General features: G+C 36.0%; 1 pseudogene; it reads right to left on the bottom strand.

Moving 5' to 3' along the window:
- LOC122678322 overlaps nucleotides 1-19,175 on the bottom strand; it is an 87,988-nt pseudogene that overhangs the window by 54,546 nt on the left and 14,267 nt on the right.

Raw genomic sequence — 19,175 nt, 5'->3', positions numbered from 1 at the left:
TCAATACTTGTGCTACCATTTCACATGGAAGATACTTTTAGATCTGACATTCACCCACCTGAATTTCAGGACTTGATTTGTAATTTTTTCGTTCCTGTAAAGGAACTTCATGTTCTGGTGGAAGAAAAGACAAATAATATTTTACTCTTTTACATTTGAAAATATCTCGGCTACTTCTACATTGTCAAAGTAGAAAAAGTCTCAAAAAAGTTGTATGGACACCACCTGCAGCCTTTGTCAGGTCGGCTCGGAGGACCTGAATGGTCTCCTTGGCTTTCCGTAGTTCAAAGTCCAGGACTGGACAGGGATTTGGAATAAACACACACAGGCAATCCAACCAAGAAAAGGGAAACAAAAATAAAAAATTAAAAAGGGTGGGTATGAAAAAAAAATACAATTTGTATTGAAAACAGAAAGCATGCAATCTTTATGAAACTTGTGAACACACACAGCAGAGCTGATTTGCAAGCAAACTGGTGACTGTTTTCCATAGTTTTAGAATATAGGGGACTACTGATCAAATGTTCTAGCTGTCTGACAAGGAATAGCTCTATTTAAAAATAAAATCTATGGCATATTCTCATTTAGGCAAATAAAAACCTTAGGTGTTGTGCTTCACTCAGGCTAGGTAAGAAATGGAATGGAATGTTTTCAGGTGACATAATTTTAGGGGAAAACACAAAACTTAGATGAAGTCCTAGCAAATACAGTTAAAGAAAATCTTAAGATTACAAAAAATATTTATCTAGAATAACGCTATAAATCAACATACAGAAACAGTGAATATATTCCTTCATTAAGATGTTGAGGAAGTATGTTTTAAGTATCTTACAAATGTGGGATGTCTATCAACTTTTCTACAAAGTATATGTCTTCTATAAACAAGCACAGATATGCTAAACACATATCTAAAAAAAGTTCCAAGGGATTTATTTTAGGTTGCATTTAAAACCAAAGAATAGACATACGTTTGCTTTTTAAGTTACAATTTAAATCATTCTAAGGCAAATGATTGGGTACAATTCTAAGAGTGTAGTTATCTAAGGATACTGAATAAAATTAAGTAGAATTTCAAAGTTTCTGACAACTCTTCAAATAGATATTTGTTCACAGTAAGAGGTACTAATGAAACTTAAAGATTTCTCCTTTTACTGCAGCGTCTAATACAATAAACATGAATACTGAGGAAACATTTTAATGAGGTTTTTGAAATGTTTCATCATGAGCAAGATCTAACTATGTCTTTACTGGGAATTTTCTTTAAAATATATAAATACTGCTATGAAGAAAAAAGTATTGGGGGGGGAAAAAGTCATTTCTGTGAAGTAAAAGCTCTGAGAAAATTAAGTGATCTTTGTCACAACTGTATATTAAAAATATTATTATTTAAATAGCTCTGCATGAAGATGAATAAATTTAAAACTTTAGAGATGCAACTTTTTCCTGATTGACTAATAAACAGAAAAAAGAAGATGGCAAATGAAATGCTATCAGAGACAACAAAGCTATAAAAATATATGGAAAAAACAGAATTCACTCAGTTTGCACATTTTCATTAAAAACTTAAGATATAACTGAATCACATCTAGTACATGAAGGCCAATTATTTTGATGCACAGAATTTCACTGCAGCAACACGGAAGGACAGCTAAAAATCAGATGACGTGTATATGACTATTTCTTTTTTTGGTCCTCAGCAGTATTGATCTGCATACATTTCTGTGCAACAAAGTAGAAACATTTTCCCTAAAAATTACACTTCTGGAAACTCTTAGAGTTTGTACTTAAAGTCAGACTGCACAGATTCGACATGTAAGGTAAGTACAGAAAAGATTTAGTTTTCTTCTATTTCGAAACTCTAGGTTTTGATTTAAAAGCACTTCACTATACCATAAACAAAGGAAGTATACATATCATACATTCAGTATCACTTACAATTTACTAAGACAAATTACAGAACAATTGCAGATCAGAAATGCCCTGCACCAGAATGATAGAATATGAAAAAGAAAAAAAAAAAAACTGGTTAAAACACAAACTGTGGGGGGCGGGGGGCGGAAAACTCAATTCAACTGGTGAAAGTTTAGGTGACCAAGAGCAAAACAATGAATGATCAACGCACAGAAAGCCAGAAAAACCCAAGTCAGACGGGAAGAATTTATATTTTTATGCACATCTACATACACATTGCAAAATGCCATTAAAAGTTACCACTGCTTTTAAAGCTAGTGATTATCAAAATGAATTCACTCTGCTGCCTGTTTCTTAAGACATAATACAGACTATAAAAGACAAAGGCATATCTTTGAAGCTACAGCACATCTCTATAAAGGCACAGTATGATCAAATAATTGCAGTTATGTGAAAAAGTTTTACATGAAAGGTCTGAACAGATGTATTTACACACATATGAATTTGTCACTTCTTTATTAAAAGATATTGGATTAAAACTCAAAACTTATTACTTCGTAAATGATACATTATACCAAGCAATCTCCAAGTCATTTTCAAATGTTATAATTCTTCATAAGAATGTTTGAAGAAGTGAATGTTTTTTAAAAAACACTGTAGGAACCAGCTACCAGCCTGCTCACACCACTACCCCAACCCTCTACCAGCCCAACACTGTTGAATGCAATTTTAGTGGAACTAAAGTAATAACTGCAAAGATATAGGTATATTGTAATACTGCATATTATAATCTTACCAAAAAATTAACGACTAAGTCAGTATCAGCCATTCTAGATTAGCTGAAACAGTTATTTCTCAATCAAGGTTGAATAATACTAGTATTATATCAGGGGTACTTGAGTGCTTAGTTAAAAATCAGGCACTCATGACTTCTAATATATGCAAGTGTGTATCACCACTATCTTAAAATACTTTTTAGTCTTAGTTCTTTTAGCACAAAACTCAAAATAATGGTGCTGTATAAACATATGTTCATTTAGAGATCTTTTCCTCATTTAAGGAACACTGCACAGACTTGAAAAAATAAGCAGATTTTTAAATTTAGGAAAATGATGATGAAAATCATCACATACATATATATATATCACACGCATATATAAATATATATATATATAAACACACATACACACACACATATATATATATGTCAGATAAACAGTTTATTAATGGTTGGAGCAGACCCTACATTTGCATCAAGGGGCAATGGACTCAAAACCTGTGTTATCTATAAACTCCTTCTGCCCAAGACTGGTACAGGAACATCAAACAGAAATTTTTGTTCTTTCTCAGTAAGGTTTACCATGTAATCCAATGACAGATGACACGGTAATTATCTCTTCTCAATTAGCTTCTAAGTTACTACCAATGGTTAGTAAAGAGACAAAAATCTCTTTGGAAATGGGAACTGTGATTAATTTAAAATTTCAGCCACATATCACACACGTGGTTCAACAATAGGCTATGGTAAAAGAGCCCTAAGAGTCAAAAGGCTGTTATCTTGTAATAACATGTATTTTCTTCCTTTTCCCAGTGAAGATGAAAGACTGCATCCATTCATTCATTTATACTGAAGTATCACTGACTCATAATATTGTGTTAGTTTCAGGTGTATAGCATAGTCATTCCATTTTTTTGTAGCCTATATTTCATTATAGGTTATTACAAGATATTAGATATAAACTTTTCTGCTATGAAGTAAACCCATGTTTAGTAGTTCATATCTGTTACTCCTGTACTCCTAACCTGTCCCATCCTCTCCTCTCTCTCCGCTTTGGGGAACTACAAGCTTGTTTCCTATGTCTGTAAGTCTATTTCTGTTTTATATATATATTCACTGGTATTATTTTTAGATTCCACATATAAGTGATATCACATAGTATTTGTCTTTCTCAAGACCACATGTATTTATATATTAGCATTATATAGTAAGCAAGAATTACTTTATTTCCCCAAACTTAAGAGAAAGGGTATAATCTTTAGATTAAAAATATAAGGTCAAAACTAATCGCCAGTCCAGTTTCGATGCATGATACAGGGTGCTCAGGGCTGGTGCACTGGGATGACCCAGAGGGATGGGATGGGGAGGGAAGTGGGAGGGGGGTTCAGGATGGGGAACACATGTATACCCGTGGCGAATTCATGTCAGTGTATGGCAAAACCAATACAATATTGTAAAGTAATTAGCCTCCAATGAAAATAAATAAATTTATACTGAAAAAAAAAGGAAAAACAAAAACCTACCAACTATTTAAAATTTTCATTCTTACTTATGTTTGGTTATAGCATTTTGCTTAGTTATAACATCTTGCTTTTACATCCATGTTTCCCCTAATTAAAAATACCAACATACCTAATAACAAGAATGATGATAAACCTCTTAAATTTGACTTTAGGTTTTCAAATAAAAATTAGAGGAATGAAAATAATTACGTGGTCTATTTCTGGGTTGAAGTTATTTTCAAATACATAACCATTTGAACAATAATACAATATAAAAAACTAAACATATTTGGTTAGTTTCAAAGAAACTAAAATACCATGTATTTAACACTTAATAAATAACATAAAACATATAATATCTAACATTTATGATATAATTAAATATAATGCCATTTAACAAATGATATAATTAGGAGGATGAGCCCTAAAACTATTGAAATAATTCCCACTTGATTTGCTAATTTTCAGATATCACTGATGTGATTTGCTCTTTTGACACAGCTGTCAATTAACAATGCTCACGACTGAACCATGACTATCGAGGAGGCAGCTGCACTGAAGTCTCCCAGTGACTTCCCCCTTCAGCTGATTCTGCTGTTGTTCTCATGGCTCACTCCTCTCTGAGCCTCTGCTGAACTAAAAATGATTACATCATTTTTTCCCCTAAATCATGTAATACTGTTTGAGATTTTTAAACATTCAATAGCTCTTTTCTCAAGCAATAAATGAAAAGCACATATTGGAATGTCATTTTACATAGGTCAAACTTGATCCTTCACCCTAAGAGGTGGCATATGGTACAGAGTCGTGGGCTCTGTTGCTGGGCTATTCTACATTTGAGTCTTGGCTCTGCCACTTAAGTCTTAAGACTCTCTGAGTGCCTCGGTTTCTTGGGGAGTGGAAGATGAGGATAATTCTATAACCTAATGAGTTAACATACATTTACAAAATGTTCAGAAAGGAGCGAGTGCTATATAAAAATTAGCACTCAACGGCACTCATCTTTATTTATGATGACTACGACAAGCAAATATTTGGCAGGTTTTAACAACCCTGTTCCAGTAAAGGGAAAAAAAGAATCAACAGGGTTGGTGAAGAGGGGAAGCTACAGTGTGGATGCTCCCTGACCCCACAGGGCCCTCATGGGCTCCACCTGTCCCATGTGGCATCTTTCCTACGCCGGGTGTGCCCGCCATTCCGGTGGGTTAAAATACGTAGCCGAGGGTGGCTTCCCATCTATCTGAGAGTCAACATCCCGTGAAAACTACAGTTCCTATAAAGATGTTCAGGAACTACTTCAGTAACTGACAGTCACAGCCTGAAGCACCAGAAAGGTACCAGTCACTGGACATCTGAGGAGCCAGGGCTTCTACACTGGTAAGTTCAGGGTGGACCACCAGAAGAATCAACTGGCCTCATCTGATGTGGGCAAATACAGAGGGTACAAACTGGTCTTCTGAAGTCCCTACAGATGCTATGGTGATGCCAAAAAGGCAAAACTGGTGGGGGGGTGGAGAGGGAAGGAGACTGGAATGCGGAACCAAGCAACTAAAAAGGATGCTGGTCTTCTTTTTGGAATGGGCAAAGTCCAGGAAGCCCTGAGTGGGCAGAGCATTGACAACCTCTATTTTCAGGATCACAGGAAAGTCAAATGAAGTTTCCAGAGGGATGTCATGGTGGCCAGGGAGAATCCAAGGAATGAAGACAAAGTTTTGATCACCAATCAGCATGGAAGTATTTAAACCAATTTTTAACCATCAGCAGAGTTGCATTGGTATATACCACGTAAACATTACTTAGCCCTGGTCTGCGGGATAAAAGGAATGAGGAAAGCAAGGTCCAAATAACTTTGCACTAAACCATGGCTGACTTACACCTGCTTTACACCAGTTTTATAATTATATGGCTGTAAACTGTTAGCTGTAAGCAGAACTCAGTAGTTGTAGGCACACATAACCAAAAACTCAGAGCGTCACCAGGAAGAGCAGCTGGGGGTTGCTGAACATTCAGGAATGCTCCCTGAAGCCAATATATTAGTAATATAACTTTGTATGATAACTGTCTGATTCTAGTCACATACTGAACTGTAGAAGAAAGAGAATTTTTCAAGTCATTTCATTATTTCTGCAATGTCAAAAACATCCAAATCTGTCTTTAGAATCTTACCTGCCACTCTCTCATCTGTTTCCCTGTTACCATCATCTAAATATCTTGCAAAGCCTAAAGAATCAAGGGTGCTGATGCTTCCAGCTCTATCTGTAATAAATCAAAAACAGAAAAAAAAAAAAAAACAAAAAACAAAGAAGAAGAAGAATTAAGCAGCTTTTTATTTAAATGTCAAAATAAGGGACTGGAAATCAATTACCTATTACTTTTTTTTCCAGTTAATAAACTATAATTCTAAGGTATAGGAATTCTATTAAAACTATAAGGTAAAAATGCTCATACTAATTAAACTACTTTGAAGTGACTCGAGTTTCCCTGCCCAGATCTCTAACTCCTGAACAAGACACACACAGGGTATAATGCAACCAGCCCAGCTAAGGACAACATAACTGCAAACAATTTGGATTTTATTCCAAGTCCAATGGGAAAACAACAGAAACACATGCATTTTTAGAAACTGGCTGCTGTAAGGAAAGTGGTTTGCAGAGAGACCAGCTCAGAGGCTATTATGTAAATCAACTATACTCCATTAAAAAATAAAAATTAAAAAAGAGAGGCTATTAGAGTCATGTAAGGGCTTCCCAGGTGGCATTAGTGGTTAAAAACAAAACAAAACAAAAAAGCACACAAAAAACAAACCTGACTGCCAATGCAAGAGACATTAAGAGACTTGGGTTTGGCCCCTGGGTCAGGAATATCCCCTGAGGAGGGCATGGCAACCCACTCCAGTATTCTTGCCTGGAGAATCCCAGGGACAGAGGAACCTGTGGGCTACAGTCCATAGGGTCGCAGAGTCGGACACAACTGAACTGACTTAGCACAGCACAGAGGCGCGTAGGTGAGAGATGATCAGATCTGGCCTAGAATAGAGGTACTAGAAATGTGAGAAGTGGTCAGATTTGGGTTATTTTTTGGTGTAAAACTAACATGTCCTGGTAGTGAAATGAATGTGGGTTTAAGTAAAAGAGAGAAAATAAGGTGATTCCTGAAGACTCCATTTACTGAATTTGTAATATGAGATGCAAAAGATGAAGGCAGGGGCTTTAGGAGGTCTGTGTTTTAAGCGCACGGGGGTGGTATGGAGTGTCTTAGCTTTAGGCAGATTTTTAAGTGTCCTAAAGAGAAAAACACACTGTAAAAATTCTCACCTGAAGGAAGAAATCAAAGCTGACACTTATTAAGGGAGATGTATCTAGCTAATGCAAAGAAGGGACAATAGGTCAACTCTTTATTAAATCATGCTACTTACAGAGTACTTACTGTTTATATATTGCTCTAAGGAATAGATTATCTGTTCAGAAAGCACTATCTGGGCAAATAAATGCAGATTACAGAAATATAGATTTGAAATCCACATATGGCTCCCCCACCTCCTTTTAAAACAACTAGTATATGCCAATAATTGAAATGGTTGCCTTTTCAAATAGAGTTACGCTATTATCAATGTACCTCATGTTTAAATTCCTATTAAGGTGAACTAAGTGAAATTCTATATATAGTACTCTTCTGAGAACAGTGTTTGTATTCAGAGAAGCATTTAATTTCTCTGCACTTCAATTATATCTGATAAATAACAACTTACTATTAACTTATGTTGTAAGATAGTATAAACAAATAACAGGAAATCAAGTACACCGTTCATTAGAGCATAATTTAAGCATAAACCAAGAAATATCAAATAACAATATTTACTACAGAAATCTCAAAAGTTCATATTAAAATGGGTTGAAATTAGGAATATTACTCAGCAATAAAAAAACTACTAATATATGCCACATGAATTTCAACACTTTATGATGAATGAAAGAATCTTTATACAGAATACACACTGTGTAATTTCATTTACATCAAGTTTTAGAATAGACAGTAATTTATGGAAGAAAAAATCATTATAGTGGTTCTTGGAGTCGGGGGTTGAAAGGAGTGGGGGTTGACTGACCGGGAAGAGATATGAGGGAACTTTCTGGGGTGACACTAATTGACAGGAGATTGGGTCATCACAAGTGTATTCATTTGTTAAAATTCATCCAATAGGACACTTGAGACATACATTTTACTGTCTTTAAATCTGCCTCAAAAGAAAAAAAGGTGAATTCAAGTCAGTGATATGCTTGCTGAAATATTTAGAGGGAAATATACCGGTACTGAAAAGCTTCTCTGGTAGCTCAGTCGGTAAAGAATGTGCCTGCGGTGTAGGAAACCTGGGTTCGATCCCTAGGTCAGGAAGATCCACTGAAGAAGGAAATGGCAATCCACTCCAGTATTCTTGCCTGGAGACTCCTATGGACAGAGGAGCCTGGCAGGTAACAGCCCATGTGGTTGCAAGAGTTGGATACGACTCAGCAACTAAGGGCTTCCCAGGCGGCGCTAGTGGTAAAAAACCTGCCTACCAATGCAGGAGATATAAGAGATGCAGGTTGGAATCCTGGGTCGGGAATATCCCCTGGAGGAGGAAATGGCAACCCACTCCAGTATTCTTGCCTGGAGAATCCCATGGACAGAGGAGCCTGACTCTACAGTCCATAGGGTTACACAGAGTCAGACACGACTGAAGAGACTTAGCACAAACAAACAGCAACTAAACCACCACCAACACCAATATCTGCAACTTCATTTCAAATGCACAAAAAAATAAGATGAACTTTCGGAGGTAGAGGATCAGAGGGTTGTATAAATCAGAGATAAAGCAATCATAGTAAAAATTTAATTGCATAATCAAGGTGGTAGATATCAGCTGTAAAAATTCTTTCCCACCTTTCTCAAGTTTTGAAATTTTCCACAAAAATGTTGGAAAAAAAAACTGGATGTACAAAGAGGACCAAAGAAAAAACCACATTGAAGTTAAATCCAGGATCCACTGACTCCTAGAATTTAATAACTGAAGTTGTAATACTGGGAAATAGCTATGATTTCTTATTGTCTTACATGACAAAATAAATAATTTTGCTTCACTTCTACTGTTTGAAATGGAACCAAAGTTAGACAACGTGTCACAAAAAGAAAGGAAATAAATTTCAAAATATAACAGATAAACATCATAAGGCTTTATACATCTTTTAAACAAGTAAAAATACAAAATGCTTGACTGGAATAGACCACTGACCTATGAATACATCTGCCTGGTAAATAACTAATATATATTATAAAATGGTGTTCTCAGATCACTATATGTATACTACCTAAAATTTCCTGGTTTTTTTTTTTTAAATAATGACTTTTCTCCAATGATTTGTACCTTACTGCAAATAAAGAGCTCTTTCCTCCAATTATATAAATACACATACTATAAATAATTATAAAAATAGAGGTACATGGAAAAGTAGATAAACCATTCCAATCTTACTAAGATTGGAAACATGATCAGAGATTATTAATTTCCCCCTCCAGAATTTCTAGATATTCTTTTCTGAACTCTTTTTCTCATGTGTAAGTACACATATACATTTCTGCAAAAACAGAATGGATATTTGAATCTTTGTAACATGCTTTGTAAAAATGAAGATCATGTAGTGAGATTTTGATAGGATGATGGATACATATTGCTTAGACTGCTTTCTAAATTAAGTAAGCACAGCAATCTGAGTTCCATCCACAGTATACATAGCAGTTGTCAATGCTTGGTATTATTATTTTTAATCTCACCAATTTAACATATACTATAAAATAGTCTTATTTAATTATGCATTTCTTTGATTCCTGGTGAACTTGAATATTCTTTTAAAGATATAATGGCCATCTACCTTTTTTGGGTGTCTGTGTGCAAATTTTCTACTCACTTTTCTTTGACCATGTAACGAACATCCAGATTTTCCTGGTAAGTTATTTTGCCATTACTGCCGTAATCAGAAACTCCCCTTGAGTACTAGTCCCTCTGCTCACACTCACAAGCACGTTTTAGCTCCTCACTAGCTAGTCTCATGTTTCCAACCTGTGTATTAAAACATCTACACCCAGTAGGATAAATCTTTATCAACCAATATTCTGGTGGTGGTGTAGCAGACCTGACTGTTTGATTCCTGAGTTTCATGAATAGAGAAGTATGATGCTGGCTGTTGATTTCAGATATATATTTTTCTACATGTTAAGTATCTAATGTTAGTTTTCTAAGTATTTCTTTCTCTTTCTGGTATTTTCAATCAGACATACAGGCCTATTAAGTTAGAGCCTATTTGATCATCATACATTATTCCTCCATTATACTATTTCTCCAGAAGTTTGTAATAGGAAAGAGTCTTTGGGGAAAGCAAACACAGTTTCATTTCTGTCTTGGTATTATTATGACCACTGAAAAATATATTTTAACTTTTTTTTTTTAGTTCCAAGTCAACAATTTTATATTCTCCAAGGAAAAAAGCTTTAAAATCTTTTAAACTATAATAACAATAATGTCATAAAAGTAAAAGCAATCTCCTGATGTATTAAAATAATGCCATGTCAGAAAATAATTATTTATGGAAGAAAGTAATTTCAACTTTGATGGAGCTAACCTGTAACAGTTTGTATATAAAATATACTTTGGAATTCAAGACTAATAGGTAAAAATTTTTTCAGTTTTTCCAGTAGTCATGTATGGATGTGAGAGTAGGACTATAAAGAAAGCTGAGAGCCAAAGAATTGATGTTTTTGAACTGTGGTGTTGGAGAAGACTCTTGAGAGTCCCTTGGACTGCAACAAGATTCAACCAGTCCATCCTAAAGGAAATCAGTCCTGAGTGTTCATTGGAAGGACTGATGCTGAAGCTGAAGCTCCAATATTTTGGCCACCTGATGCGAAGAAGTGACTCACTGGAAAAGACCCTGATGATGGGAAAGACTGAAGGCAGGAGGAGAAGGGGACGGCAGAGGATGAGATGGTTGGATGGCATCAGCCACTTGATGGACATGAGTTTGAGCAAGCTCTGGGAGTTGGTGATGGACAGGGAAGCCTGGCGTGCTGCAATCCATGGGGTTGCAAAGAGTTGGACATGACTGAGTGACTGAACTGAACTGAGGTAAGATTACAGCTTCTAGATAAATAAGATTCCTTGGATTCAGCTAGAATTCTTTTTCAGAGGCAAGCACATACGTTTCCAAATACTCTGATATAAAAGAGGAAGAGTTTGGAAAAACTAGCCTCTTTTCTTAAGAAAGAAGCTATTACCACTTTCTACTATAAAGTATACGACAAAGCATTTCTTCAAATTCCAAGATTGTGCAACTTCTTAGTAATTCACTTTGTAACTCAGAAACTGAATGATCAGGGACTTTTGTCATAGCTGGCAAACCAGTAAAACCTGTATGTAAGTTTTAGTAGGCCTGAAAACTAAAACCATTAGACACAGTGTAACTATAAGGCATGCAGACTGATTTCATAAATTATTGTATGAGAGTAGTCTTATTTATATACATTTAATCTTTTAGTACTGATGACAGAATGTGCTTTCACAATAGCTAAAAAAATTAGTTTCAGACTCATGAAAAGCTATCTGTTATAGAAATTACATATCCATAGCACTGTAAAAGAAAAAAGTATCAGAAAAATTGATCAGCTCCTGACTGGTAAAGAGCTTGGTTAATTCAGTGAGCATTCAATGAACAACTACCGTGTACCAGGTTAAAAACAGGAAAATACAATAAAGAATTAAAGAATAATTTTTAAAGGCTATAGATATAACTGATTCTGAAGAACAGACTTAAAATTTCCGAATACTTCTCTCTATACTGTTTACATTTTTTACAATTAATACTTTTTGTTATATGGGCATTTTATAATTAAAAAGTCATTAAAGTACCCAATTACAATTAATGGATTTGAAGAAAAGTAATGTCAAGCAATTATCTTTAAATTTCAATTTGCTTAGTAAAGATGATTTACTGAACTGCACCTGTGTCATGGGTTAGGGTTAAAGCAAAGAAAGAAGTATATAGTTTATAAATTTAGTAAATAGATAACAAATTTACCTTAAAAATAATTATATCTAAATTTGAGGTCATGCATAAACACTTTAGTATATTATCCACCTAAATTAAAAAATGGATCTTAGAAATCTGTCAATGGCAAAATTTACATTTAGATTTCCTGATCTTCAGTTCTTCTCTAACATGGGGACTCATTTCACTCATCCCTGTGTTCAAAATATTTGAGAGTTAGAGGGAATCTAAGAGACAGCCCAACCCCTCATCTTGACTAATAAGAAAACAGAGCTGTGGATTCATTCAGTGCATATTTACTAATCCATGGTGTGGAGGAGAAATGTAAAAATTCAGTAAGACTTGGCTCTAGCCTTAAGTAAGCTTATAAACCACTGGAATTTAGTCAAGTACACAGATAATAATGATACAATTAGACTATGTTAAAGGTTAAGCAAACTAACCTTTGTGAGAAACTCGGGGTATAATTGAAGCCTCCCAGTTTCCAGTTCACTGTCTTTTCTTTGTCACAAGAGTCCACTGAGTTAAACATCAAATTAAAAGACTTACACTTAGGAACAGGCGAAACTTTACTGACTAATTATTCACTGAAGTTAAAATTTCTAGAAAGCCGGATGACTAGACCACATGAACAGCTTGTCAGGTAAAGAAGAGGGTTATTATGAACAGCATTATCTATTATTATATCTGACACTTTCTGACCACTTATTCTGTGCCAGATATTTTTCACAGATAAACAGAAGCTGTTACCTTCTGTATTTTACAGTAAAGGATAAAGAGGCTATCCCAGACTCATGCAACTGGGAAGAAGCAGAGTAGAAATATGAACTCAAGCCCTCGGACAAGCCCTCGGACGCCAAAGCCTGAGCTCTAAACCATTAGTTTCCTTGAACAATGTGTAAAAGCATGCAGGTTCAGGTCTCCTAGACCAGCTAAGTTGGGCTTGATACAGGTCAACCTGGACTCAACTTTTCTCAGGCTACAGAGGGAAAAGCTAATTTCACAAGGAATATTCCAAACTTACATATTTAAAGGATCCCAATACCTAAAGATCACACCATCAACATTTATTCAAAGGCTTATTTGTCAGGCACAATATTAGGCACTGGTGACAAAAAGATAAATAAAATATGGTCTCTTTTTCTATATCCATGCTAAATAATTATTTACAAACTGTCTACTTTAGGCACTTGTGCCAGGTGTGAAAGAAGACAAAGATATATGAGACAGGAACCCCAACAAACACCTTTAAAAAAATCTAGTCAGCTAAAACATCATGGTACAAAAGTAAGAGCAACACTATCCCAGTCACAAGTTTCATAAAAGTAATTTCCATAAGAGAGAGACAAAAAAAGAAAACAAAAAACAAAGAAACCACAAGTTCCAAGGATTTAGAGACTACTTTGAGGAAGGAACATAAACTGGACCTTCCCTTAAAGATAAACAGAATCTGGAAGGAAGAAAAGAATGATGGAGGAAAAGAATATGAAGAGAAGGGAAAAGAATATGGACAAGAGCACGGAGACAAGAATATATAAAACAAGTTCAAGAAACACGAAGTACACAATGTGAGTGCAAGAAAGGCCTGCTTATGACAATGTGGACGGAAAACACAGGAAGAAACAAACTTACAGGGAGAACTTTATGGGGCATATTTATAATAAAATATTTCAAAGTCATTTTTATCATGTACTGTGCAAAAATGGGAAAAATTAAACTCCTAAACAGATTTGTAAATTCTTTTTTCTGCAATATATAATTCTGCTCATAAAAAAAGAGTTCCAAAAAACCGTCTTGGATGAGAGTGATTTTACACAGTTTTAGCTAGAGTGACATGACCAAACTGCTTTTAAAATCAATTAAGGAGGGAGGAACTGATTAAAGGCACAGGAACCAGTGATACGGCTAAAACTGAGGGTCCAGATGTGAGCTGAAGGCCTGAACTAAGGCAGCACACAAGCACAGGGCAGATGGACGGTTAGAAAGAACACAGAAAATAGGATGACACCACCTTGAGCAATATTAGCCACCTAATCAGGACCAGCTGGCTTCAAAAACAAATGAACATCATTTCTGACTGCTGAGGAAATCTGGAAGAAGGTTACACCCATGATGGCAACCACGGTCCCCTCTTATAGGCTCAGTCATCTTCCATGACTAGACCAGAAACTGAGATGTAACCATGCAGCAAAGCTTCGGGATTGAAAAAAATGAGGACATACTAATCCAACCTTCGTGGATTTCCATAGCTGAATTTCATTCAGCAGATTTTTCTCCTTTGTCTTGGTGTGGTGCTACAGTTTATCATTTTATTTGTTAAATGATCAATATTATTCTACCTGACCTGCCCTCTGCATTAAAATGACTGGCTACTCTGAGTCAGTAAGATATACTCTGAATGGTTTACTAAGATATTTTGCCTGGTCACATACTAAAATGATTCGAGAACATTTGCTTAACTGTGCTTTAAAATTGACAAAACAGCAGTTGTGGTGCAATGGAAAGAATGAAAACTTGGAAGCTGATGATCTGGTTTGGAATCCCAGTCTTGACACTTAGGAACTTAAGACATGATATGTAGTAAAATCCAAAGGGTATACAAATAAAAGATCAGCCCATCTTCAACCAGCCATCACCCTATGGGTCACCAATCATTGCTTAGACTCTTCTGTATGTATCCTTTTAGAAATACATTAGGCATAGACCAGTTTCTCCCTTTTTGTACGTCAATGCAAACAATTCACAATATTGCCTGCATCCTAACTTGTTCAATTTATAATATATCTTATATCATTCCACATCAACACATATAGATCATTCTGTTTTAATTAACCAGTCCCCCATTGTTGGACATTCAGGTCGTTTTTAATCTTTGATACCTTTACTTGAATGTAGAAGGTATAAAAAAATCTAGGTTCAATAATTTTGATGCAAACGAGCTGGTCTATAATAAAATATGGAATGGAACTGGATACTAAGGAATATGCATTTTTTAAATGTGCTTGATACCACCAAATTACCAGGAGTATGTAAGTATACATTTTACTTTCCAACCTTAGTATCATACGTATTTTGATCAAAACTACACTCAGAAGACAACATTGTTTACAGGGAAAAAAAAAAAAAGAAAAACCTGTTAGGAAGAGTTCAGTGAGACTGTAGACTCAAAACCCACCTATCAATACAAGCTACCTATTTATTACAGACATCTTATTAGAAGGTTTAGGAGGCAAAAATCAGTATTCTTACTACTGTAACTTCAGTTCAGTTTAGTTCAGCTGCTCAATTGTGTCTGACTCTTTGCGACCCCATGAATCGCAGCATGTCCATCATGTCCATCCCTGTCCATCATCAACTCCCGGAGTTTACTCAGACTCATGTCCATCGAGTCGGTAACTTACCACAATGCAAATATTAAACATTAAGAACATAATAAAATATGACAAATAGATTTTGGTGATACATTCGTTACTCTCATCATCTCATCTTATACTCTTTGGACATTTCTCCTTACTCATAAATCCATTTCTCCACGCCCCCTATCCTCCAACATACACACACACACACACACACACACACACACACACACACACACACACAAGCTTTATTCCTTACAATGATTGTAAAGAATGCCTATAATCAGGAACTACTCTTGAATAAAAAAATCAGAAGCTTTCAAGGCTGCTGCTACATACTTCTCCAATGGTGATTCTACTTCTGCACATATATACAGAATATTTACAAGACTCCCCATACAGCACAATGTGTAGTACAATACACTGTAATACTTAATACAGTGCAATAAGAAGCTATTGATATAGTTGCATCTGCTTGAAACATGTCAAATGTATCCTAAAACAGATCTTTGTCAACACTATAGCAAGAATTATCAACTGAGTCTCAAAACTTCCCTTCCAAATAAAACCCACCTTCAAGGTAAAATATCAATAGGAGACTGAGAACAGAGAAACTGGTACATAGGCACCAATAATTTGTGAGCAAAGAATGACAATTTTTGTGGCTGTCTTGTGCAAATTTAATTAATAGATGATACAAGACAGATATTCAATACAAGGCAACAAAAAAGGCAGACATGTACCAAACACACATGCAGAAATAACTTAATGATGCAGAATATATTCTTTGTGTTCATATACCAGAGGGAAGATAGTATTGGTATTTCACATCACTAGAAACACCAAACTCGGTTTACACTGCACAGTTATAGGATTTGGTGTCAATTAATGGCAGAACACTGGAGCTGTAATTCCCATTACAAATGCTTCTTGTTTTGCTAGAATTCATTACGTGCAAAATTTGACAAAAATACCTTAAATTGACTCAAAAAAGAAAAGTGCAAAGTATACCACCACATAACCACCACCTGATATGAACAACTGCTAATATTTTGCAAAATTTTAAAGGAAATACCTTAAAGTTCATGTCCCAATGTTTCCTTCCTCAAGTGCAATCACAATAATGGATTCAGTGTGACTCTAGCTGTTTTTTAAACCTATAGCACATATCAGTTCAGTTCAGTTGAGTTCAGTCACTCAGTTGTGTCCGAATCTTTGTGACCCCATGAATCGCAGCACGCCAGCCCTCCCTGTCCATCACCGACTCCCGGAGTTTACTCAAACTCATGCCCATGGAGTCGGTGATGCCATCCAGCCATCTCATCCTCTGTCGTCCCCTTCTCCTCCTGCACCCAATCCCTCCCAGCATCAGGGTCTTTTCCAATGAGTCAATTCTTTGCATCAGGTGGCCAAAGTATTGGAGCTTCAGCTTCAGCATCAGTCCTTCCAATGAACACCCAGGACTGATCTCCTTTAGGATGGACTGGTTGGATCTCCTTGCAGTCCAAGGGACTCTCAAGAGTCTTCCCCAACACCACAGTTCAAAAGCATCAATTCTTCAGCACTAAGCTTTCTTCACAGTCCAACTCTCACATCCATACACGACCAATGGAAAAACCATAGCCTTGACCAGATGGACCTTTGCTGGCAAAGTAATGTCTCTGCTTTTTAATATGCTATCTAGGTTGGTCATAACTTTCCTTCCAAGGAGTAAGCGTCTTTTAATTTCCTGGCTGCAATCACCATCTGCAGTGATTTTGGAGCCCCCAAAAACAAAGTTTGCCACTGATTCCACTGTTTCCCCATCTATTTGCCATGAAGTGATGGGACCAGATGCCATGATCTTAGTTTTCTGAATGTTGAGCTTTAAGCCAACTTTTTCACTCTCCTCTTTCTCTTTCATCAAGAGTCTTTTTATTTCCTCTTCACTCTCTGCCATAAGGGTGGTGTCATCTGCATATCTGAAGTTATTGATATTTCTTCCGGCAATCTTGATTCCAGCTTGTGCTTCTTCCAGCCCAGCGTTTCTCATGATCTACTCTGCAAATAAGTTAAATAAAAGCAGGGTGACAATACACAGCCCTGACGTACTCCTTTTCCTATTTGGAACCAGTCTGTTGTTCCATGCCCAGTTGCTTCCTGACCTGCATAGTTTCTCAGGAGGCAGGTCAGGTGGTCTGGTATTCCCATCTCTTTCAGAATTTTCCACAGTTTATTGTGATCCACACAGTCAAAGGCTTTGGCGTAGTCAATAAAGCAGAAATAGATATTTTTCTGGAACTCTCTTGCTTTCTCCATGATCCAGTGGATATTCTCAATTTGATCTCTGGTTCCTCTGCCTTTTCTAAAACCAGCTTGAACACCTGGTAGTTACCCACAAATAATATATTGTTTTGTGCATTTGAAGATGTACATAATGGCACAGAACTGTGTGTGATGCTTCACAACAGATGTGAGATCTGATTAAAGGCTGCTAAGATCTCCATTCTATGAATATACCGTAACTAATGTTTCCATTATGTATGGCCAAAAGAACTGCTTCCAAGATTGTACACACTTCAGTGCGCACCCTCCTAAGTTCCAGATAAATAGTTATATGTGGAAAAGCTGGGTTAACCGGTGTGCACCATCTTCAGTTTTACTGTGTTTTATCAAAACATTTTCCATAGTAGTTGTACTGACACTTCTACTGGTAGCACAAGAGTGCCTGCTTCCTCCATATCAGGAATACTAAGTGTCAGACCTCTTCATATTTTGCCAAAAGATTAGGTATAGGTATTATGCATTTCCCTGATTAGTAGTGAACTTGAGCAACTTTTCATTGGTTTGTTTCTGCCTATTTTTCAATAGGTTATTTTTCTTTCCCTTACTCTGCAGGCATTCTATACAGATTCTATATTTGAAATACTTTTTGACTATTATATATATGTGCCAAATATGTACTCCTAGTCTACGGCTTGTCTTTTACTGTATCTTTTCATATACAGGAAGTTTAATTGTGATACAAATATATCAATCTCTTCAAAGTCTACAATTTTTATGTGTAAGAAATCTTACCTCAAGGTCATAAATATGTTTAATATTTCCTTAAAAAAAGTCTTCAAGCTCCATTTCCAACATTTAGTATTTCAATTCATTTGGAAACTTTGTTTTGATGTGTGTATGTATACGGCAGGAGAGAAAGAAATAACTTCCCTCTAGAAGGAGAAAAATGTATTGAATAGTCAGTCTACCCTTTCCTCCTTTATCTGACTCTCTTTCTTATACAAAAGATTCACTGCGCTTGTTTCGGGCCTATAATCTCTTTCTTCAATCTGTCTACCTCTGTTTGCCTTTGCTTTTAAAATAAAATTTTGTAGATAGCAACATATTTTGGTTTTAAAAAAATCTTCAGTTCAGTTCAGTTCAGTCGCTCAGTTGTGTCCGACTCTTTGCGACAGCACGGCAGGCCTCCCTGTCCATCATCAACTCCCGAAGTTTATTCAAACCCATGTCCATCGAGTCAGTGATGCCATTCAGCCATCTCATCCTCTGTCATCCCCTCCTCCTCCTG

The sequence above is a fragment of the Cervus elaphus genome, chromosome 20, assembly GCF_910594005.1.
Source record: "Cervus elaphus chromosome 20, mCerEla1.1, whole genome shotgun sequence".
NCBI lineage: Eukaryota > Metazoa > Chordata > Mammalia > Artiodactyla > Cervidae > Cervus > Cervus elaphus.
The sequence above is the reverse complement of the archived record's forward strand: the minus strand, read 5'-3'. Positions and strand labels throughout refer to the sequence as shown.